This window comes from Giraffa tippelskirchi, chromosome 7 (assembly GCF_054371585.1).
Source record: "Giraffa tippelskirchi isolate mGirTip1 chromosome 7, T2T-mGirTip1v1.2.pri, whole genome shotgun sequence".
Classification (NCBI taxonomy): Eukaryota; Metazoa; Chordata; class Mammalia; order Artiodactyla; family Giraffidae; genus Giraffa; species Giraffa tippelskirchi.
In genome coordinates this window covers 19,717,600-19,742,637 of record NC_137281.1, presented here as the reverse complement: position 1 = coordinate 19,742,637, position 25,038 = coordinate 19,717,600, and the positions used below count along the sequence as shown (strand labels likewise).

The 25,038-nt window shown below is 41.2% G+C and overlaps 1 non-coding gene across 1 annotated transcript; it reads right to left on the bottom strand.

The window, feature by feature from the left end:
* Positions 1 to 22,038: 22,038 nt before the first annotated feature.
* LOC145515951 (U6 spliceosomal RNA) lies at positions 22,039 to 22,142 on the bottom strand. Its single transcript, XR_014061148.1, has one exon. It is a non-coding gene; the product is annotated as a U6 spliceosomal RNA (small nuclear RNA).
* Between the last annotated feature and the right edge of the window lie 2,896 nt (positions 22,143 to 25,038).

Below are 25,038 nucleotides of genomic sequence, written 5' to 3'. Positions count from 1 at the left end.
GGCATTTGTTTGACAAAATACAAGTCAACATACAAAATGATAGAGCTAGAAAATAATATTTGTAATAAGGTTAATTTCCATACATACAAAAATTCATGCAAACTAATTAGAAAAAGACAAACAGGCCAATTTGGGGGAAAAAAATAAGGAGGAATCATGAAGAGAAAATTTGCAGAAGATAATAAACAACATTAGAGCAGATGGATGAGTCAACTCTGGTAGAAGCCTGTGTTCCGCTTTGTCTCCCTTTACTTCTGGGGAGTTTCTCAGAACACGGGGACAATCACTACCATTGCCCACACAACAGCCAACTCCTGAGGCAAATATGATAGGTTCTACTTCATATAATTTGAAAACCTTATATCAAAAAATCAAAAGCAAAAGACAAGGCAAGCCAAAACCACACCCACGTGTAGACATGCCTGTCCCAGCAGATGCTCCAAATCCGATAGTCCAGGCAAGGAGGGACGACACTGTTAGACACCACTGACCACTGCCAGAGTCCCTCCAGCCTATCACTGACCCTCTGGTCATAGAGCCTTAGAAATGCAGGCTTCGAGGGAGAGTGAGTCCAACTTCTTCTGATCCTGCTTGAACCCCTTCCCTCAAGACTAGACAATCAGCCTCAACTAACAGGGAGCTCACTCTATCCAAAGAAGCTACATTCTTCTGCTGAAGCCGAAAGGAAGTCCTTATTCTGAACCCCCACTGCTTCCCAAGCACAATGAAGGTGCTTCATTCTACTGAAGTCTGTGAAACAGCCAGGTCAGTGGAGAAAGCATCTTTGTCCATCCCTCTGAGCAGAAATAGAAGTGAGTTTCAGCCACATGTCAAGACCTCACCTGTCCCTCAGGAGTGGCCATTGCTGTGTCCCAATCACTCCGAGCAGTGGCTTCTGACCTTGCCAGGCCACTGCACTCAGCTGAGACACGGTAACCCAGATCCACTTCATCAGACTCCCTGAGATGTTGCCCAGGTCTTGGCACTTCAGAATGCTCCCACGTGATTCTGATCCTCCCTTGGCCAGAGGAGCTCAAACACAGATATGTTCAGAAAGTCACCAACACACTTTGATCTGGACTGGAAAACCCATCTGGCTCTCTATCATGGTCCTTCCTGGTTACTTGATAAAGTTTAACTCAACTTAATTCTTCTTTGATCCTAAATTCTGAGTCAATTGTCAGTTCAGACTTAAATTCAGCCATTTAGGATTTCCCCTGTCTCTTTCTTCCTGGGCATTAGGGTAGAGGGAGATGACAGTTTTTAGGCTTTGGTCAGCCTCTGCCCATGCACATTTGTTGAACTGCCTTGTTCTGCTCTTCGTTGATGTCTCAGTCACTCAAACACCAAAGCACAGACATCTACATCTCCCATCTTCTGCCCGATGCCATGTCCACGCTGTTGCAGCACTTTGTAGGATCCCCTCACTCACCAGGATCAAGAGCCACCTCTCCCCTATCTATCATCTGAGTCCTTCTTGGGGCCCTGGAAAGGTGGCTACTCCCCACACCCCTAGGGAATGGCAGGAAGCTGGGAGTCTCCTGCTCCGCTGAAATCACCTAGTTACCAGGCTTGTTCCACTGCAATCAACACTTGCCAAGGCGCAGGGCCACTCTGGGCCTTCTACTTTACAGACCCTGCTCAGGAAGCAAGGCCTAGAGATCCTCTGCTCTCAGATCCCCCAATCCCCCTGGAGGTTCTACTCAGCCCAGAATGGGGTGAATGCCCTGACTGTCAGAGCTCTCTTGCTCATCCCAGGGAGAGTGGTCACCTCCTCCCCTCTAGGGTGGAAACTGGGAGTTGAGTCAGCAAGTACTCTTCTACACTTATATTTAGGCCAAAATATGGACCCTTGGAGGCTTCCTAGGTTGCTCAGTGGTAAAGAATCTGCCTGCCAATTCAGCAGATGCAGGAGATGCAGGTTTGATCCCTGGGTTAGGAAGATCCCCTGGAGTAAGAAATGGCAACCCACTCCAGTATTCTTGCCTGGGTAATCCCTTGGACAGAATAGCCTGGTGGGCTACAGTCCCTGGGGTCGCAAAGAGTCGGACACAAATGAGCAACTGAGTACACATTCATTGACCCTTGAAAGCTCAAATACTAAAAATATGCCTGCTTGTGTGCACCTTAGAATTCCTATTCTGAGTATACATGTGGGGTGGGAGTGGTGAAGGACCTGTGATGGGGAACAGAAGAGATTTCTGGTTCTAACTGTTAATAAAAGAAATTAGTCAATGCTTGGCAATAGAATCTACCACAGTGAGATTATGTGAGTTTCTAAGGTCTCAGGATGGGCAAGTGGAGGAATCTGGGCCAGGACTTAGGGCTCCTGACACAGAACTAGGGGTCTGTGTGGGCTGGGCCACATCCTTAGCAGCTCATGCCTCTGTCTCCCTGGTCCCCCTGGCGAGCCCTCCAGGGGAGGCACTTCTGACCCACTCTGTGTCATCAAAGAGAGAAAGGAGGATTCTGCTTGTCCCATGGGCAGATGTGCTGTCCCACAAGCTCAAGCTTAGGGGCTCGGGGCCTCAGGTGGAGGGTTGTACAGGTTGTCCCTATCAGACATCTCCCACCTCCCAGTCCAGGGAAACTGACAGGCCTCACAATACTGCACCCTGGAGCCAGAGAGAGTGAGTGCCAGCCCTGCTCTGGCAGTAAGTGGTACTCACTCCTGGCTCTGCCACTCACCTACCCTCCAGTACCGCCATCGACTGACAGCGCACGTCGTCCTGACCTTACACATCATTGGGTATAATTGCCAGGAGCTTATTATTTATTATCATTAATGCCTTGCATGTGTACTGAGCAATGCCTTTTGCCCCAGCTCACTCATCAAATCAAAGGTTGAAACTGTAGAGTGGCTCCCAGAAGGCTGGCTTCTGGGTCATGGTTGTGAGCCTTCAGGCCAGACTGTCAAAAGGCGGAGGCCCCTTTCCATGCCGTGGTTGTCTGCAATCATGGAATCTGGCAAAGCAGCAAGTTGGGGAGCCCCGCTTTAGGGAGGCCCCATGCAGAGGCAAGTATCCTGCCTCCAGGAGCCTCCAGTACAGCCCAGACTCTCCTTCCTACACATGACCAGCCTGGAGCCAGACACACGGCACATCCTGGAAAGTGGAGATGGCCAAAATTAAATCTGAGAGCTCCTTAGGGATGCTCTACTACAAACTTTAATTTTCCTAGATGAGGGATTAAGACTCAGAGAAGGTTCTGCAGACTTATGCTTGCAAAGGGGGAAGCGGGGTGAGGGAGGGAAGGATTGGGAGTTTGGAATTAGCAGATGCAAACTATTATATATAGGATGGGTGAACAACAAGGTCCTACTGTGTAGCACAGGGAATTCAATATCCTGTGCTAAATCATAATGGCAAAGAATATAAGAAAGAATGTATATATAATATAACTGAATCACTCTACTGTACTGTACTGTAACACATTAAGCTCAATTATACTTCAGTTAGAAAAAAAGACTAAGAAAGGTTCTGAATCAGCTCAAGATCACCAAGACAGTTAGTGATGTGGTCAAGTCCAATGGCTTCTTTTCTTCATGAGTACCTAACTAGGATTTGAGAATCTCTCAGAAGTACTCACTACACTTAAAATTCAAGGTAAGAATTGCTTCCTTTGGTTGTAGCTGCATTTATTATTTTTTATTTTATTTCCCAAAACTGGCCGTTAGGTATTATTTAGTAGTTGTTATTGTTTTAAAATGCATAAAGTTGCCAGATGCTATTTTAGGCACTGTACCTTTTTCAAATTCTAATTTATTAATCCTCCTGACAATGACAATTCTGAGTTATGTATTATTCTCATTTCATGCTATTCCTACCATTTTTGTTTCACGAGACCACTGAGGCACAGAAATGATAAATATCTTGCCCAAGGTCACTGCATGCTATTCTCAAGTTTGCATAAATAGAATTAAATGCAAGCAGTCTGGTTGCAGAGTCTGCACTTTTACTTACTACCTTATATTGTCAGAAAAGTACCCTTTATTAATTTTATTAATAAAGAAATGTATATATGAATTGTCAGCTGTATATATGTCAGTCTATGTATTGATAATACACTGGGAAACAAAATAAATAATGTCTCTGCCTTCATGAAACTTGTATTCTGGCACAGAAGATTGAAAATAAATAAGTGGATAAAAATAAATAAGACGATTTCAAAGAGGGAAGAGTATCTTAAAAGGGGATTTTTAAGAAAAAAAATAAGAGGGAATTACTTTAGTTAGAATGATTAGGAAAGACTGTTGAAGAGAAGACAAGAAGAAGATAGCCAAATAAAAATTCAGAGAAAGAGCTTTCTAAAAAAAGGAAGAGCAAATGTAAAGATCCTAATGTGATAATGAGCTTGTCAAGTGTGATGACCAAAAACAGATAGATGGAAAAATCAATGGACAGGTGGATGGATAGGTAATGGATAAGGGTAGGGCATGAACTAAGTGTTTCAGAACATCTTCATCTTCCTGTTCCTCCTCATCATCCTCTAAATGTTGTCACCCTCCCATAAAATGAGAAACAGAGGCAATTATCTAGATATCAATAGCCAAAAGAGACCACTTTCAGCAAAGGATGGTGTAACCATAATCTTACTTAATAACTCCCTGTGTTTGGGTTGTGGATGTAACTCACATAGGTACATCCCCAAGTCACTGGCTAGGTATCACCACAATCTCATAACTTGCACCATCCATACCCTATAAGAAGATTTGTTTTCAGCAATTATGCAAACAGGGTACGCTTCAGAATGGGAGGGACAATGACACGGTGAGTGAAGGAATTTGTGAGCCATGAGCCCAGGAAGATGCTAGTGTGAGTACAGAGTACATTGCTCTAGAAAATATGATGAGGAATGCTTTGAAAAAAAATACATGACTGAATTTGTAGATTTGTTAGTGCTCCTAATTGAGAGATGTCAAAAAAATAAAGGAAGCAAACGTTTTGCTTGTTTTCTCCTATATTTTTCGATATTACTCAACAGTTATACAAAACACCTGAATGCTTATTTCCTGTTACCTGCTCAGAAGCCAACCTGGCAATTTTCTATTTCAAGGAACCAAAAAAATTCTCCCTTAACCTCACACTTCAAAATTAAACAACACACTTCTAAACATTGCATGGGCCAAAGATGAAATCTCAACAGAAATTTAAAATATGTACAGTTGAATAAAAATGAAAATATAGCATATCAAAATAGGTGGTGCGCAGCTAAAACAGTGCTGAGAGAGAAATTTATAGCAGTAAATACATTAGAAAAGAAGAAAAGTCTCAAATCAGTAATCTAAGTTCTTACCTCAAGAAAATAGAAAAAGAAGAGCAAAGTAAACACAAAGCAAGCAATAAGGAGAAGATAATGAAGATTACAGCAGGAATCAATGAAATTGAAAACAGGAAAATACCTCAGTAAAACATAAAGCTGGTCCTTAAAATTTTTTTTTTCTTTTAATCATAAACCTCTTTCAAGACTAACCGAGATGAAAAGAGAGAAGACACAAATCATCGAAATCAAGGATGAAATGGGATATTACAACAGATCCCACAGCCATTAAAAGATTAAGTGTAGAGTAGAAGGAACAACTTTATACTCAGAAAGTTAGCAGCTTAAAAGAAATGGACTGATATTTTAAAACCACAAACTACCACAACCAAGTGAAATAGATAACCCAATTAGTTCTATAATGATTAACTAGATTGAATTTGTCATTACGAATTTTTTTAAAAGAAACAGTCAGTTGCAATGGAAAATCCTATCAAATATTTAAAAAGGAATTAACAAAATTTTACACAATCTTTTCCAGAACATAGAAGAGGAAGAAGTACCTCCAAAGTTATTTCATTTACCTTGATACTAGAACTATACAAATACAGTGCAAAATAAGACAATTACAGGGACTTCCCTGGTTGTCCAGTGACTAAGACTCTGTGCTCCCAATGCGGGGGGACCTGGGTTCAATCACAGGTCAGGGAACTAGATTCCTCATGCCACAGCTAAGAGTTTGCTTGCTGCAACTAAAGATCCGGCACGCCACAATGAAGATCAAAGATCCCATGTGTTAAAATTAAGACCCAGTGTGGTCAAATAAATAAGTAAAAATAAGACAAGTATAGACCATTATTTCTTATGACTTTAAGCACGAAAATCTTCAACAAAATATTAGCAAATGAACCCAGCATTATAAAAGAAGGAATTAGGCACATGATCATGTTGGATTGATTTCAGTTATGCAAGATGGTTCAACATTCAGAAATCTATCAATGAATATGCCATATCAACATGCTAAAGAAAAAAAATTGCATAATCATATCAATTGATGCAAATAACACTTTGACAAAATTCAACACACATTTGTACTACCAAAAAAGAAAAAAAAAAAACCTTTCAGCAAAGCAGAAACAGAAGGGAACTTTCCCAACTTTATCAAGAGCATCTACAACAGCTAACACCACACTTGTGGAGAAATACGGAATGCTTTCACCCTAAGATAGCGAACAAAGGCAGCAAGTTTCCCCCTTACCATTCATCCAATTGAGTACTGAAAGTTGTATCCACGGCAATAAGGCAAGAAATGTCATACAAATAGGAGAGGAAGAAGTAAAACTGTTCCTAACGTATGGTCCTGTGCAGAATCAGCTCAAATTGTGCAAAGGTTCATGCATGGGATGCCTTTAACCAAATCCACTTAGTGATGTTTTCCTGACTTGATCTGGTACGAGAGCTCATTGCTAAATATAACAAGGCTGCATTCAGCATTTTGGGAATTTCACTCTGCCATGGTAAGATGGCTATCTAGGGCATACAAGGACATGGGTGAAGATTCTTGGTAAGGCAAGGAATCTGCCTAAAGGAGGTCCATGCTACCCACCATGCTACCCTGTGATCCTCCAGCACTTGGGTCCTCTTTGCTCAGCAAATCTATTTCTAAACACGATTGTCAAAAAAAATGCATGTGTTTTTTAGAAGGTGACTTAGACATATCAGTTATTGTGTTTCTTTTTTTCCCATTTACAAATAGATGTTTTCAAAGCAGAAGCCCTGGATGGTACGCTTAACAGTAAGGTTGTTGGTTATGAGCTATGTGCATCCTGGTGAGTGGACAACCATTCCTGCCAACAGGACTCTCTTATGGAAGAATTTGCACAAAACACTAGAAAGTTAGAGCAAATATCTTTGCAGACACAAATAATTCCTATTAGGACATTCTTTTTAAATATGTCAATCTCTTTTCAAAAATAATTTTTTGAATATAAAGCCTCTATCACTCCCTCCCCCACCACTCAAAGGGAGATGTCGAATCCGTTCATAGAACAGTTCCAAGCAGAAACTAAGCTTTCGATCATTTGCCAATGGCTGCTATACACTGGAACTGATCATAGACAGAACAGTGGCTCTTTAAAGCATACATATGTTGGCTCTGCCTGGAGCAGGGATCTCAATCCTCCCTGCCTGTTGGAACCATCTGGAAGCCCCATTCGTAGAGGCACGGATTTCATCGTTCTGACATGAGATGAGGCATGAGGATTTTTTTAAAGATACATGTTTTATTATGTGCAGCCAAGACTGAGCGGTGCTGGCCTAGAAGTAAGAGACAAGATGAGAATTATTAATTAAGCAAACTTTATTGAGCATTTATTATGTGGCAGGCATGATGCTTGAATGCTGGTGGGTTTTTCCCAGTGGTAGCATCCTAAAATCTTATGCTCTGGGGCTGGTACTATTATCAAATGAAAGACAAAGCCATTTGAACAGCAGCTATGCACACACTTCTTTAGGAAGGAGCTGAACTCTAAGACATCCTATTTTATTCAAGCAAGACCACAGAGCTCGACATAGCCAGCAACGACAGAAAGTAAATCTGTAGCGGCGAGGGAGGATCGGAGACAGGGAGAGATATGAGCGCAAAGATTGTACATTAAAGAAATCTCCAGCAATTCCAGAATATTGACAAAGGTACATGCTGATAGCCAAAGAGCATGTAAGGATTTTAATACCACATTTCCAGTTATGACTAGAGAAGCATAATTAGGTACTAAATTATAATGTTAATATTCATTTGAACAAATAAGTACTTGTAGTCGTCGCATCAGGGGCCTGGGAGGGCAGCAGAGGAGTTGATTAAATGGACGAGAGTTTCTTTGAACGAGTTTCATCCTGTGTTTGGTGAGGTCGGTGCTCAGCAAAGTCTTTAGAGGTCAAGACGTGGACTGTGAGTGGTGTCATTTATTTTGCAGCTACTGTCAACAGATTCAGAACGAAGCAAGTAAACATACAAGCAATTACAAATTACAGCACATAATGCATGCTAGAGAGGAATGGAGGAAAGAGTCCAGGAGAAGGCCACTGTGAAGTGGCCATTCAGGATGGTGGATACACAGATTCAGGGCTTCACGGAGGCACAGTGCGGGAGGAAGTTCTGAGCAAAGCCGCTCAATTTTCTAGAAAGGAAAAGAATCTTGCTGAGGTCTTCTATTATCATGGACTTATCTATTTATACTTCCATTTCACCCCAAAAGAGTCTGAGGTGGGGCTTACCTGTCATGTGCCAGAAAATTAAAGTCATTTCCTAAAAAGGACAGAAGCAAATTGAAGTAACGAGGAGGAGAGTGGGATGGGGGTGGGGGGGGCAGTTTAAGGGAAAAAGAAAAGAGGGAGAAACACACACACACACACACACAGCTACCTATATGAGTTCCTTACTGAAGTCCAAACCTTAAATAGAGCACAGTTTTCTTTTTACTCATTTCCCCAGGAATTGGTTGTCTTCCTACACAATTTCTTTGGGCCTCATACAAAAGGTAAGATTCCATATTAAGCAATACTAATTAGCTGGGGCCATCTCAGTATGTAACAAAAGCAAATCTATCACCAGCTGCAGAGAAAAAAACAACAGTCCTCAGCTCCCCCAAACCCCAAAACACATAAGCTCAGCATTTTAACTGGCTAGGGTAGGAGCCATTATTTTCATTAATGGAGCTCATTTTTATTTTATTGGGCTTTTTTACTATCAGATTAAAAGCATGTTTTTATTGTAGTTTTTTCTAATGCAATTTTGGATGATGTGCTCAGAATGAATGGAATAGTTATTGTTTTAATTATTTTTTCATTTTGTGTTTTTATTTCGTTTGTTCCTTTTATTTACTACTCTTAAGTTTGCCATAATAACACAGGCGCAGGGTGCTGGGAGGCCTCCAGTCAGCATCCCCTCAGTGGTCGGCATCTGCTAAAGGCCAAGAAACGGGAAGAGTGACAGCACACCAATGTTTTAAGAATCCAGGGGCCATGCAGCCCCGCAGCACTACCCTACTGATGTAGAAAGACATGACCCCCTTCTGCTCCCGTTCTGAGCCAGCCTAACTCACTGCATAAGGAAAAGGTGGGCAGATAAGCCAAGGGGCGTGTTACTCACCCACAGCCAGTGTTGCTCCCCTGACGCCCAGTTACCTATGGGATGCCTATGAAAACTCATGGATTCAACATGCAGAGATACTCAGCTGGACTTGGAGGCGTGTTCCCTGCCCACGAAGGGAAGGGAAGACCACAGAGGCTGTCCAGTAAGTCCAGATGTCTCAGCCACCCAATCTGCTTGAGCAGGCAGGATTTCTAGAGTTCTTATTTAGCACCAAAAATTGAGCATGTGAATTTGCCATCCAGGGAAAAGCTGAAAAAAATATCAGACACATACATGTCCATAGTGATCTGAGGAAGCCTCATTTGGTGCCGTGTGTGCGGACACACTCTCTCTGGGGCTGCCCTCCTCTGTGATGCGAGAGAAAGTCCACCTTCTACAGAAAGCCTGGGCCAGAGCTTGCGTCTGCTGATGCCTCTCCCTCTCCGTGGCTTCATACTCCCTTTCCTTTCCTGATCCCCCTGCCTGCCTGGTTCCCACTTGTGCAGGAGTGGTCCTTAAAAGAAGCTATAGGCTCTCAACCTGTTTGGCCTGTGAATTTCAATCTAGCAAAGATCTAAAGATCATGTTGGTACACTTTTCAGAGGACTTCCCGTCACATCTCCTCTTGTAGACCCCACGAAGCCACTGTCGTCTGAGCCTTCCTGTCCCCTAGGCTCATCCACCCATCTCTGTCCCGCTCATCTCACTCCAGCCACCTTGAAGGAGCCCAGCCAGCCTCTGCCTGGACAGTGCCCCACTCCGTGTGCACCTTTTCATGACTTTGTCTCCAGAGGGGATGCTCAGAGAGGCCTCCCTGCCTTCCCCCGTCACCTCCGGGGCCCTCATCTGTCTTTGTTTTCATCCTGGCACCTGTCACTAGTGACCTTACATCCCGTCTACTTTTACTGGTGGGCCATCCACCTGGGAATGAGCCAAGTGAGGGAAAGTGCTGTATCCCTGGGCCCCACACAGAAGCCCTGGGCACTTGGAAGTTCAAGAAATCTTTCTTCGAAGACGCCTAGCTCTCTCTGTGTTAGTACGTGGTACATGGTAATCAGTACATGCTTAGTGTACAGGGACAAGCCAACAAACACCGACCATGTCAATACCCAGAAGGGGTAGACTTGTTTGCTGTCAACTGGGCTCCAATGGATGAATCAGGAATTTCTGATGAAAAAAATTTCTGATGAATTTCTGGTGAACCCAGGACTCAGCTTCCTCCTTCCGGCCCTCCCCAGACCAACGGAATATTGCTGAGACCTATTAATTTTGTTTCTAAACAAAGATAAGATATCGAAGGCATTAAAACCCCACGCAAATTTCTTCTTTATGAATGTTGAATCACTAACTCAATTTATTGCATCCTTTGAGTCATGCATGTCTCATTTCATAAAACGTATTCTTTCTAAATTAGTATTTTACATAAGGATTGAAGCAGAATGATGAACTCAGTTTAACAGAGTCTCAGCACTAATTTCTGGAAACAAATTCCACTTAAAAAACGATCCTATTCCCTTAAGAGAGGTGAACATTACATCTAAAAAACTATTTTTTTTCCTAAAGATAATTTGGAAGGAGTTCTCCTACCCTGAAGAGAATGCCCAGATTTAAGTTACATAAAATAAAAGAGGTCTATTTATCATGACCCACTCTCAAGATCCAGGGCTCTGTGGGATGCTGGGTAAGGGGCATGAAGTTACCAGCTCCATGGACTGGTAAATTGTCCTTCCATAATGCTCTTGTAAATTCCGTAGCAAATAAAATTATATTTAAACCAGAATTTTGGAACAATAGGTTGTCAGTCAGGCAAGAAATTCTTGACTTGTTCGGCAGACTATTGTTAGTTACTTCTGCCAAATATACTTTACCTTTAAAAAGTGCTGCAGGAGTAGTATTCTACTGTATATACGTACCTCATCTCCTTTATCCATTCATCTGTCAATGGACATCTAGATTGTTTCCATGTCCTGGCTACTGTAAATACTGCCACAATGAACATTTGAGAACATGTGTCTTTTTGAATTATGGTTTTCTCATGGTATATGCCCAGGAGTGGGATTGCTGGATCATACGTTAGCTCTATTTTTAATTTTTTAAGGAACCTCCCTATTGTTTCTCCATATAGTGGCTGTATCAATTTACATCCCCACCAATGGTGCAAGAGGGTTCCCCTTTCTCCACACCTTCTCCAGCATTTAATGTTTGTAGATTTCTTGATGATGGCCATTCGGACTGGTGTGAAGTGATTCCTCATTGTAGTTTTGATCTGGATTTCTCTAATAACTAGTGATGAGCATCTTTTCATGTGTTTCTTGGCAATATTACTCAGCCATAAAAAGGAATGAAATTGGGTCATTTGTAGTGATGTGGATGGACCTAGAGTTTTTCATACAGAGTGAAGTAAGTCAGAAAGAAGAAAACAATTGTATATTAAAGTATATATGTGTAATCTAGAAAATGGTATAGGTAAGCCTATTTGCAAGGCAGGAATATGAGAGCAGATGTAGAGAATCTGTGTGTGGACACAGGGCAGTGGTGGATGAATTGGGAGTACACACTACCATGTGTAAAACAGACAGCTAGTGGGGACCTGCAGTATAGCACAGGGAGCTTGGTGTTCTATGGTGACCCGGATGGATGGGATGGGTAGGCAAGGGAGGGCAATGAGGGAGGAGATGTATGTATACATATAGCTAATTCACTTTGTTGTACAACATTGTAAAGCAACTAGGTCCCAATTTTTTTTAAAGTGCTTCAGGAGATAACAATGCTGTGGGCCATATATTTATAAAAGAAAATATTCAGCATTCATACATAAGTATGTGTCATTTAGCTGGCAAGGTACTGGGATGCAAATTGGGACCCTATGGTTCAGTCCTCAAGTTAAACTGCATGCAGTCTTCTGCATTGGCTTGCCAGTAATAGTAGACTGCTAATAATTATCATTACATATTAAATGTATATTATACAAATTATGTAATTAAACATTATATAATCATAAAAGTGATAATAGTCAGTGCTTCTTGAGTGCTTTTTCTCTGCCAAATGCCATTCTAAGCCCTTTATAGGTGCTGCCTTGTTGAATCCTAACATGCATAGTACCGGGCAGTACTCTGATCTCTCATTTTAGATGAAGACTTTGGGGTACAGAGGTTAGGTGGCTTGGTCAAGATCATGGAGCTGGTAAATAACAATGTCGCCTCTGAGCTCTGGCCCCAGATGCCACGATGAAAATGAGAGCAGGTGAGGGCCCAGGGAGCGATAGGGAAGGCAGACGGTGAGCAGGCTGGACTCGCTGAGAATCCCTCCTGGAATAGGGTCACGAAGAGGTTTTTGGGGAACCTCCAGGTAGAGGGCTACCTGGGCTCCTTCAAGGGGTGGCAGGTGTGGCTGTTCAGAGATGTGCAGATGAGCCCAGGGGACATGAAGGCTCAGATCACAGTGGCCTCACAGGGTCTGCAAGGAATTAAGATTCTATTTTGAATGTATGGGAAGCCTTTTGAGAAGGGTGTTAAAACAATCTTTAGATCTTTGCTAGATTTGAATTCAGAGACTGAGAGCCTACAGCATGCTTTGGGGACCATAATTATGCAACTTCAGTCTCCTTCTGGGTAATAGTGGTGCTTGTTGGGTTTATGTGAAATGAACTGAGAAAAGCTATTTTCCCAAATGCTCAGCATTCTAATTCTGCCAGAGATTTTGCTCTTGGCCATAAGAGTTGAGTCTCACCTTCATTTCTCACTCATTTTACTCAATTTCTCACCTTTTACACAGAACCTGTTTCCATTCTGAGCTAAAAAAAAGCAAAGCTGGGCTGTAGCCTTGATATCCAGGGGCAGGAGCCACAGGTTCAGTCTCAGGGGGAGTCAGTCTCTGTCATCCATGTGCTCAGACATTTAGTTCTGAAGACCCAGCCATGACAGACTTCCCAAGTAGTGCTCTAGACTGGAACCCTCATTCTCTGCGCAGATGTCATCTTCACTCTTAGCGGCTCCTCACTCTCTACCCCTCGCTCTGTTCCGATTTGAAGGATTTTTACAAGACTCTTCTGGCTCAGGTGTGCACACTCATAGCACATGAGCATGTGAACATCAGAACATGTATATGCATACCCAGGACATCAGAACAAAACAGGCTAGCACATTCATCAGACTTGAGATACGTGTGCTGCTGGAGAGCATTCAAGGATTGTTGGTTTCACTTTTCTCCAGCCCAGTAATGAGGGGAAAGAGAAGAATGAGCAAGGGGGCGGGACTGAGTCCCTTTGAGATAATGAAGAGTGAGCTATCACTGCACACCATCAGAGATGGCTTTTGGGAGGAGACTTGTCACAGGGATGTGAGCCTACCAGGCTGTGGACACCTCAACTGTGAGGTCTTCATCAAGAGAAAGTGCCAGAGTGGGTCTTGCTCAGACAGCATCTACCTGTGAATGTCAAAATTGGCTTGAAGGCTAGTATTTGTTTCTCTGGACCACTCCCTCATTATTTCCATTCTGTACGTGCTGACCCAGCAGGAGAAATGCAGGAGGTGGATACAGACCATCCTGAGTATCCTCTGTTTTGAGTAGTATCTCAGGCCCTGCCAAGTTACACAGCACACACGCTGGGCAAAAGAGGGCACTTATAAAAAGAGCTTCTCTCACAAACACTGCTGGTACAGACACACACACACACACACACACACACACACACACAGTGCTGGAGAGCCTCCTGCACAAACTACTACCTCGTGCACACAGGAAGTCCTGGATTTAATGGCTGGGCTTATCTTGTGCAACATTCCCAAGGCTCCATTTTTCATTAAGCAATTTTTAAAGAGTTTTATGACCCCGTGAACAATAATTTTTTTTAGTGAAAGCAGACTAAATTGTAAGTGGCGGTAATTACACCAAACTAATTGTAGGCAAAATTAGTAAGAGGTCAGATCCGTTTGGTCGCAAAAGAAAATATATGCTTGGATCACACCTTAAATGATCTCTTGGAAACTAATTCATCACAGGAAAAAAAGGAATCTTCCTAAATTAACAGTAGTCTCTCCAAGAACATTTGCAGGGAATAAGATTTCCTCTTTGGTTTGGGTTTTTGTTAGCTATCTAATGTATGCATATGTGTGTGTGTGTGTGTGTGTGTGTGTGTGTGTGTATCTGCCTGTGTGTCTTAGTGTGTGTGTTGCACATCCACACTGGATTGGATTGTAGTTTTTCACAGCACCAGTTCAGATAACTAAACACCTCCTCAGTGGAACACAGAGTGTGACCTAAATGTCAGAAGACTTAGTGCATCCTTGTGCCCTCAGAGCTTGTGATGGGACCTTACTCAGCTCAGTCCTTCTCTCCTAGATGGGATCATTGTTACCACCTCACTATAATGGAGGAGTACTTTACAAAATACACCAGGAAGTATTGGGATACTTGAATTTCCAGGAGGACGAAAATTAGGCACCTCTCCCGTACACATGCGCAATAGATGTCAGAGGTCCTCCAACTGGTCATCAGTGCTTGGGGATTGAGATAGCCATAGCTTCTGCACATGTGTCCAGTGATGTCCAGTATCCATGTGGCGAGAAAAGAGGTCCAGCAGAAGCCGCATTAGGCCTTGTGCTCCCTTTACTATTTGGGTCCTGAGGAAGGGTCATCCAGCCAGTCACAAAATGTGTCCAATGACAGGAAGCTCACAGGTCCTCCTCATAGGGAGTATCATCTGGGCACTCAGTAAACTTTTACCTGTAATGAAAGGATGTCTTCACTCTTCCCAGCCCTCTGGTTCCTGACAAGCCATTATCTGAGCATACACACCCTATCAAGATAGTATGTGTCCCTCTAATAGTCACACTCCAAGGTCTAAGGATGGAAGTCGGGGATCTTTCCAGTTTAGCCCAGGGGTAAACTTAAAATAATCATGTGGTAATGGTGGTCAGGGATGCCAGTTTGCGCCAGGACTTCAACAGGACTGAGAACTGGGGATTCTATTCCAGGGCAGGAAGGTCCCTGTGTACTTTTTGCCATGACATATCCTGCATTGCCTCTTTTGTCTTATTTCACAAGATCCTTTGTGGCCTGCTCCTGACTACTTTGTGGAGCTGCATTGCCCACCACACTTTACCCATCTGAGACCACTCTGTGCCTTTGACTTAAACATGGTGTTCCTTGTGGAACTCCCTCCCTGCTACTTCTCCACCCACCTATATAACTGCCTCCCATCTTTCAAAACAAGTCAGGTATCACAGCCTAATGGATGAGGGGGGTCCTCATTGCTCCTGTGGGATAGGTATTCCTGCTCTTTTATAGAATGCAGAGTTTTCATCCCCAAAAGCACTTCTCATGCTGTGTCATCGCCATCAATTACCTATTCCATGACAGCCCCACCTTCACCAGGCCTTGAGTCCCCATTCCCAGCAGGTGTGTCTGTGAACCCAGCGTCCAGCCTCAGGCCTGGAAGTGGGGGGGGGCAGTCGATAAATGTTTGTGAAATGAATGAATGGGTCATGCTGCTTACAGGTCACTCCTCACTGGCCACATCAAATTCTCCTTGGTCAGTTTTCAAAAATAAGCAGCACTTACAGGAAAGCAAGCGTAGCATATGCTCACTTCCAGAAAATTCCACACCAGGGTTAAAGGTATGGTTTTGACCAGCATTCTGGACCCAAATGTTAGTGCAACACCCAAGAGTTGACATCAGTGAGGAAGAGGAGGAGGGGGAAAATAGGAAATATAGTAGGATGAGGTTAGGAACAGCTGGATAAATTCATGAAGAAGCTAACCTTTGCCCCTGTCTCATCCAACTACCCAGCTTTCCAGGCAGAGAGAGGCAGGGACACATGCAGATCCCTGGCCCCAAGGGAGAAACGCTCCAGCAAGTCCTCATGGCCTCTGGCTGAGAAAGGTTCCCAGGAAGAAAGCCCAGTCAGAAGTTCAAGTTTTGCATAGAGACAATATGGCTGCAACCACTCAGATCCATCCTGAAATCTTTCAGCAGTGGCTTCAGCCAAGTAGCTACAAGAAGGGCCCTCAGAGATACAAAATCTAAGAAAAATAGTCCTGGCATCTAATTACAACAGTGCAGTTTGCTGCTTTTATCTGTAATTGGACTGTATAGTCTTTCATTCTAATTTACTTTACATCTAAACTGTGATAATCAAGACAAGCAGAACAGAATGGTCTCTAACTGGCGATCCTACTGACACCCGTTAATGCCTAATTATAACAACTAAATTAAAGATGCGACTGTAAAGAGGTGGAATATCAGTTTGAAGCATTTAATTCTGTGGAAAGAAGTAGAGATTTTAAAACCCAAGTAAGAAAATCAATATTATGCCTCATTATATTGGTATTGCCAAACAGATTAATGAAATTAAGTATTTTGTTGTGTTGCTTTTCTTTTTCCCAATGTTATCCTGATGCAATGATGGTTTGTAATGAAGGAGTACTGCAGGGGAAGAGGTCTAAATGGAGAGCCAATTTATACACCGAAATTGGGAGATAGCTAATCTCATTTATAGAGCAAAGGTTTTCTTTTGATATAGGTAGATTTTTAGATAGGCATCATGGGTGTGGACTTTGCAGTCTCATGGAACAAAAGTAAAACCAACCCAAAGCTAAGGGAAAATGCTTTCTCTCCTCTTCTCATGAGCAGATGTGTCGACAGGGAGCATCTTGACAATGTCAGAGTTCACAGACATTGTGGTTTGGGAAAAACATCCTTGAAACTTGCTGTGCCAGTGGCCACCCAGTCTATCCCAGGCTAAAAATGGCCATCCATGAAAATGCAGAATGTCAGGGGCAGAGGAAAGCTGGGCAGATGAAAGGATGATTTACCACATCTCCAAGAGCCATTTGGTTGGTTGAAAATTGGAGAAGACACAGTGAGATAAAGTCACTGTTCAGGTTTAACAACAAAGCTTGGAAGTAGAAGGACCAAGGTTTGCAAAGGGAAGCTGTGATGTTGCTGGGTGAGGCGGTGCACATGCACCCCCGACAAAGTGGCAGCAACATGCCCATCAGCCTGTCCCCTGCGCTTTTATTTTGTTTGCTTACTCTTTCTTCCTTCCTTTCTTCTTGCCTTTTCTCCTTTCTTCTTTCCTTCCTTTCTTCTTTTTCTTTCCCTTTCTGCTTTCCTTCCTTCCTCCCTCCCTCTCTGTCTTTCTTTCCTACAATTGCCCATCCTAATTTCTAAGTCTTTTCATTCCAAGTCAACATAGGACTCAAAAACACTAATAAAAATTGGCACGTGTTGACAGCCGAGTCAGCATCCGAGTCACCCATTTTAGTGCCCGGGCCACAGAGATGCATGACGGCAGATCTTTGAAGAATCCAAAGATCTTGAGAGCGAGACTAATCATTTTGAGGAATCTCTGGAAATATCGTGGGATTGGATTTCCTGACCAGTGAATTCCTCTGAGTGAACAGTTTGAGGGTAATGGTTTAAGACCCCTTCTGGGGCCAAGGACAGTATGACAATGAAGCAGGCTAAGGTCTTGCACCGTGGAGCTTTCATTTACTCCATTTATACTTTCATTTATAGTTTCGTTTATAACTACTTTCATTTATAACTGGCTTAGGCAGGGCTGCTAGACCCATTTGGTAGAAGGAGCTGAGATCTGGGGACCAACCCGGAAGGAAAACCCAGCTTCAGGGAACATACCCAGAACTTCCAAAAGTCCAAAACCCTTTGAAACTCAGATTTCAAAAATCAAGAAAGAAGACATGTGAATTTCCACTTATAATTAAATGTTTGTGTTTGGAAAAGAAAATTTTATTGTGAATTTTCATGAGCAATCATGCTTTCAGATTCTGGGGCGTTTACCCATCTGGTAAGCACATGCATGATATGAAGGCAAGGATGATGGTTCCCGGGAGACAGTGATCACCACGGGCTTGGGAGGGGTTAAAGACCCCTTGCCTAGTAATTAAAGACCATTTGCCTAGAAATTTATTTCATTGGCAAGGGGAAATGACACAACTTGTGAATTTGTGTAACAACTGCCTCTTTTTCCTAACCTTTAGGCCACAGCTTCTGCTGTGTAACAAGCCACTGAAATTTAGTGGCTTAAAAACAATCATGTTTAGCTCGTGCTTCTATGAGTTGGTTGGGTGGCTCTTTTGGTTCAGGCTGGCTCCGATAATCACAACTAGGCTCACCTGTGCTTCTACGGTCAGCTAGTGAGTAGGCTCATGGCTGAATGTGCTAAGATGTCCTTGGTCAGACTTCTGGCATCTGGCAGGCTGTTGGCCAGGGTGATGAGGATGACTGGGCCACACGGCTCTCATTATGTAGCAGCCCAACCCTGGTTTCCTCCCAAGGTGGTCACAGCAAGAGAGGGAGGCCAAATGTGCATTCAAATCTCTGCCCATTGCTTATTTTCCACTGTCCCACTGGCTAAAGCAAGTCCCATGGCCAAGATTAGAATCAGTGGGGAAGCACTATTTAAGAGTTTGGATGCCAGAACAGGAGGAATTTGCAACCATTTTTGCATCCATTACAGTTGTCTTTTGTTTATTTTTCATTTTCTAGTCTTTTTCATTAAATGACTCGATCATTTATTTTCAACATTAAATGTTTATAAATGACGTACAAGTTCAGCTTTGAAATACCCAATTGTTTGCTCAAAAGAGCTACTGCATGCCAACTAAGTATTAGGACTCTATTAGCAGAGAGTTTACTTTGAACTTGTTTTTTCAATGATTTTTAAAAAAATCATTATTATATAGCTTTATATATTTCTGCTAGCTCAGTAGACTTCTAGAAATGAACTAGATATTTATTTACTAATGTGGAAAAATATTCTGATATATGAAGTGAATTAAGGAAAGAAACTGACAATTATACATGCACACTGTATGAGCTCATTGTTAAAGTGTGTACGCCATGTATGTTGTATAACACATATGACACATGGGACACACAGGTATACAAACATGCATGGGAATAAAAACATACAAAAAAAAGTTCAGCTTTGATTCCCTATTTAGTACACAACATTTAGAAAAACATTTTTATATTACAATTAAATCAATTTTTTGCCTGTCTTCTTTCTACTTTCACTATATTTTGGTTTTAAAATTTGGCTTATTTCCTCTTCTTTAGATCTTTTTAAAGCCATAAGTTGTGTTTAATTCTCAGTATACCATGGATATTTGAAAAGTGTATGTTTGTTTGACACAGGTATGCAGTTACAAGTAAATGTAAATTATATTTGGATATAGGATCAACCTTGTTAGTAGTATTTTAAAATTTTCTCTACTGTTGTTATCTGCCTGACCTGTTCATCTCTGAAAGAAGAACATCATGTTGTTTTCACAGGTTTTTACTTGATATATGTTTGTGCAAGATTGTGCAGGAAGTAAGAAATAATTGCATAAGAATCATGTGATTTTTATACTCCTGGTGAAGTACATTTTTATCAGAATAAAATAACTCCTTTATCCTGCTTTATGTTTGTTGTGTAGAGTTTCCTGTCCTATTGATATGGGCCAAGAATTGATAGAGCCATTAATAGTGAAGGTGCTGGTTTACTAGCTCATTTATCTAGTGAGTATAATTATGAATTAGTGTGCTTTTTTTACAGTAAAATTTGCTAATATATTTAAAATTATAAAAATGCTCATCCTATTTTAAAATTGAAATTTTGTTGAGATAATTATAGATTCATATTCAGTTGAAAGGAAAAATACAGAGAAATTCTATGTACCTATTTCTAGTTTTCACTGCTGGTAACATTTTGCAAAATTAAAGTATAATATCACAACCAAGACCATGACATTGAAACGAGCCACAAATATCACTCCAGTGTCTCCAATTTTACTTGTACACAATTATACTGTGTTATGTATATGTACATGTTATGTATATGTATGTGTTATGTTACGTATATTCAGTTCTATACAATTTAATCATGTGCATAGGTTTGCATATATGCCACCACAGTCTAAATACAAGACCTTCCATCATCACAAAATTCCCTCATTACTTTTATAATCATACCTTCCTCCCTCCCATTCTCCATCACTTGCCCCTAATTCTTGCATTTATAGCATTTTGTCATTTGAAAAATGTTATATAAAATATTAAATAGTATGTGACATTTGGAGATTAGATTTTTTTCACTCAGATTATTTCATGAAGATCCATTCAAGTTACTGCATATATCAATAGCTTTCTTATTTTTATTTCTGAGTGATTATTTCTTGTATTGTATATGTGTACTACAATTTAACCATTCACCTGCTGAATTCATTTGAGCTGTCTCTAGTTTGGGGGCTATTATGAATAAAGCCACTATAAACATTCACATGTAAGCACTTATGGGAACACAGTTTTAATTTCTCTGGAATAAATATTCAGGAGTACAATTTGGGGTTTCTATGGCAATTTCATGTTTAGTTTCATAAGAAACTGACCAACTGTTTTCAGGGATAGCTATATCATCTTACATTTCCATCAATAAAGTATCAGTGATTTAGTTTTTCCACATCCTTGCTAGCCCTTGATAATGTCACTATTTTTTATTGTCACCATTCTGATCTGTATGTAGTGATATCTCATTATGGTTTTAATATGCATTTCCCTGCTGGTTCATTATGTTAAATATAATTTCATGTGCTTATTTACCATCTACATATCATCTTCATTGAAAAATCTGTGTCTTTTGCATATTTTCTAATTTGAGTGTTTGTTTTCTTTGCTATTGAGTTTTGAGTGTTCTTTATATATTCAGGATACTAGTCCTTTGTTGAATATGTGGTTTACAAATGTTTCCACACAGTTTATTGCTTATCTTTCATCTTCTTCAACCTGGACTTTCACAGAGGAAAATCTTCTAACTTTGATGAAGTCCAATTTATCAAATTTTTCTTTTATGGATTGTGTTTTGGTGTCAGATCTAAGGACTCTGCCTAGCCCTAGATGTCAAAATTTTTTCTTTCTGTTTCTCCTAAACGTTTTATGTGGTGGTTTAGTCACTAAGTCATGTCTGACTTTTGCCACCCCATGAACTGTAGCCTGCCAGGCTCCTCTGTCTATGGGATTCTCCAGGCAAGAATACTGGAGTGGGTTGCCATTTCCTTCTCCAGGGGATCTTGCTGACCCAGGAATCAAACCCAGGTCTCCTGCATTACAGACAGATTCTTTACTAACTGAGATAATGATTTAAGTCCATAGTCAATTTTGAGTTAATTTGAGGTTTAACTTGAGTTTAATTTTCTTACCTGTAGATGGCCCCTATTCTACAACCATTTGTTGAAAAGGCTACCCTTCTTCATTGAATTGCTTTCACTCCTTTTATATTTAAAAAAATGTACAGTAAGATTGAAGGCAAAAGGAAAAGAGGACAGCAAAAGATGAGACAGTTAGATAGCATCACCAACTCAATGGACATGAATTTGAGCAAACTCTGGGAGGTAGTGAAGGACAGGGAAGCCTAACATGCTGCAGTTCATGGGGTCACAAAGAGTTGGTCACAACTTATCAACCGAGCAACAACATTGTTTATAAACTGTAAAACATTAGAAGCAACTTTTTAGAATAAAGAGATCTACATATACAACTGTATAAATAAAAATACATATCATGTAGATAATATATGCTTGTGTGTTTAGATAGCAAATCACCAGAAAGCAAATAATTTTTAATAAATGAGATAAATTGAGGTTTAAAAAACATGGAATATTTCATGAATTTGTGTCTCATTCTTATGCAGTATCCATGATAATCTTATCTTACCATTCCCCAAACTTTTTATATGCACTATCAGAATGCATACTGCTCATATGTTTTGACTCATCATTTTTACTGATGAAAATTCATTTCTGAAGATGAAGCATGTGCCCACGGCTATTTATACAGCATTATTTATAACAGCTAATAAAGGAAGAAGATAATAAGTCCAAAAATGCTACACAGGAAAAGTGTGTTAGTCATCAATTGCTGTGTAACAAATTGCCCCCAAATTTAGCAACTTAAAACAATAGCTTATGTCATAATGTCTCTGGTATCTACCCACGACTTATCTGGGTCCTGTAAATGAGAAAGACTGCTTTTAGATGGCAGCTAAGGCTCAAGTTTTTCCCGGAAAGTTCAACTGGGAAAGGATCCATGCCCAAGCTTACTCGTGTAGTTGCTGGCAGATTTCAGTTCCTTATAGGCTTCTGGACAGAGAGCATCAGTTCCTCTTTGGTTTTTGGTCAGAGCCTATCATTGGAAGGACTGATGCTGAAGCTCAAACTCCAATACTTTGGCCACCTGATGCGAAGAACTGACTCATTGAAAAAGACCCTGATGCTGGGAAAGATTGCGGGCAGGAGGAGAAGGGGACGACAGAGGATGAGATGGTTGGATGGCCTCACCAACTCAATAGGCATGAGTTTGAGCAAGCTCCAGGAGTTGGTGATGGACAGGGAGGCCTGGTGTGCTGCAGTCCATGGGGTTGCAAAGAGTCAGACATGACAGAGCAACTGAAATGAACTGAACTGAACTGAACTGATAATGGTATCAGTTTCTGTAATTCATTCATTTTATTTTTCTCTTTAAAAAAACTTGTGAAGTATAGTTGATTTACAATGTTGTACACTTTGCAGAGCAAAGTGATTTAGTTGTGTGTGTGTATATATATATATTCTTTTCCATTATGGTTTATTACGAGTTTTGAGTATCAGTTCAGTTCAGTCGTTCAGTCGTGTCCGACTCTTTGCGACCCCATGAATTGCAGCACGCCAGGCCTCTCTGTCCACCACCAACCCCCGGAGTCCACCCAAACCCATGTCCATCGAGTCGGTGATGCCATCCAACCATTTCATCTTCTGTCGTCCCCTTCTTCTCCTGCCCCCAATCCTACCCAGCATTAGGGTCTTTTCCAATGAGTCAACCCTTCGCATGAGGTGGCCAAAGTATTGGAGTTTCAGCTTCAACATCAGTCCTTCCAATGAACACCCAGAATTGATCTGCTTTAGGATGGATTGATTGGATCTCCTTGCAGTCCAAGGGACTCTCCAGAGTCTTCTCCAACACCACAGTTCAAAAGCATCAATTCTGCGGCACTCAGCTTTCTTCACAGTCCAACTCTCACATCCATACATGACCACTGGAAAAACCATAGCCTTGACTAGACGGACCTTTGTTGGCAAAGTAATGTCTCTGCTTTTTAAAATGCTGTCTAGGTTGGTCATAACTTTCCTTCCAAGGAGTAAGCATCTTTTAATTTCATGGCTGCAATCACCATCTGCAGTGATTTTGGAGCCCAGAAAAATAAAGTCTGACTCTGTTTCCACTGTTTCCCCATCTATTTGCCATGAAGTGATGAGACCAGATGCCATGATCTTAGTTTTCTGAATGTTGAGCTTTAAGCCAACTTTTTCACTCTCCTCTTTCACTTTCATCAAGAGGCTCTTTAGTTCTTCTTCACTTTCTGCCATAAGGATGGTGTCATCTGCATATCTGAGGTTATTGATATTTCTCCCAGCAATCTTTATTCAGCTTGTGTTTCATCCAGCCCAGCGTTTCTCATGATGTGCTCTGCCTATAAGTTAAATAAGCAGGGTGACAATATACAGCCTTGACGTACTCCTTTTCCTATTTGGAACCAGTCTGTTGTTCCATGTCCAGTTCTAACTGTTGCTTCCTGATCTGCATACAGGTTTCTCAAGAGACAGGTCAGATGGTCTGGTATTCCCATCTCTTTCAGAATTTTCCACAGTTTATTGTGATCCACACAGTCAAAGGCTTTGGCATAGTCAATAAAGCAGAAATAGATGTTTTTCTGGAACTCTCTTGCTTTTTTGATGATCCAGAGGATGTTGGCAATTTGATCTCTAGTTCCTCTGCCTTTTCTAAAACCAGTTTTGAGTATATCCCTGTGCTATACAGTAGGGCCTTTTGTTTATCCATCCAAAATATGTATAACAGTTGGCATCTGCTAATCTCAAACTCCCCATCTTTCCCTCCTCCACCAGCCATAAAAAAGAATGAAATAATGCCATTTTCAGGAATATGAATGGATCTAGAGATTGATATTGAATGAAGTCAGAGAAAGACAAATATATGCTATCTTTTATATGTGAAATCTAAAATGAAGGTACAAATAAACTTATCTACAAAACAGAGACAGAGTTACAGATGTCGAAGACAAACTTATTGTTATCAGAGTTTAAGGGGGGGAGAGATAAATTGGAAGATTGACTTATACTTACTGCTATATACAAAATAGATAACTAGTAAGGACCTACTATATAGCACAGGGGACTCTACTGAAAGCTCTGTAATGGTTTGTATGGGGAAAGAATCTAAAAAAGAGTGAATATATGTTAACTGATTCACTTTGCTGTGCACTTGAAACTAACACAAACATTGTAAGTCAACTATACTCCAGTAAAAATTTTTTTAAAAAATTACATATTCCAGATAATTTTTTGACTAGATATGTTGCAAATATCTTCTTCCAATTTGTGGCTTATCTCGTCATGCTTTTATGGTAACTTTAAATAAGCAGAAGCATTATGAGGTCTTAAGAAGAGATGATATGATGTGGTTTTGCTTTTATAAAAGTTTCCTTGGTAATCAGATGAATAGACTAGGACATGGTTCAGACAAGTGAAAAGAAGAAAACCCATTGGTGATCACTGGCTATAGCAAATCAGGAGGAAGAGTGGGTGGTTTAAAA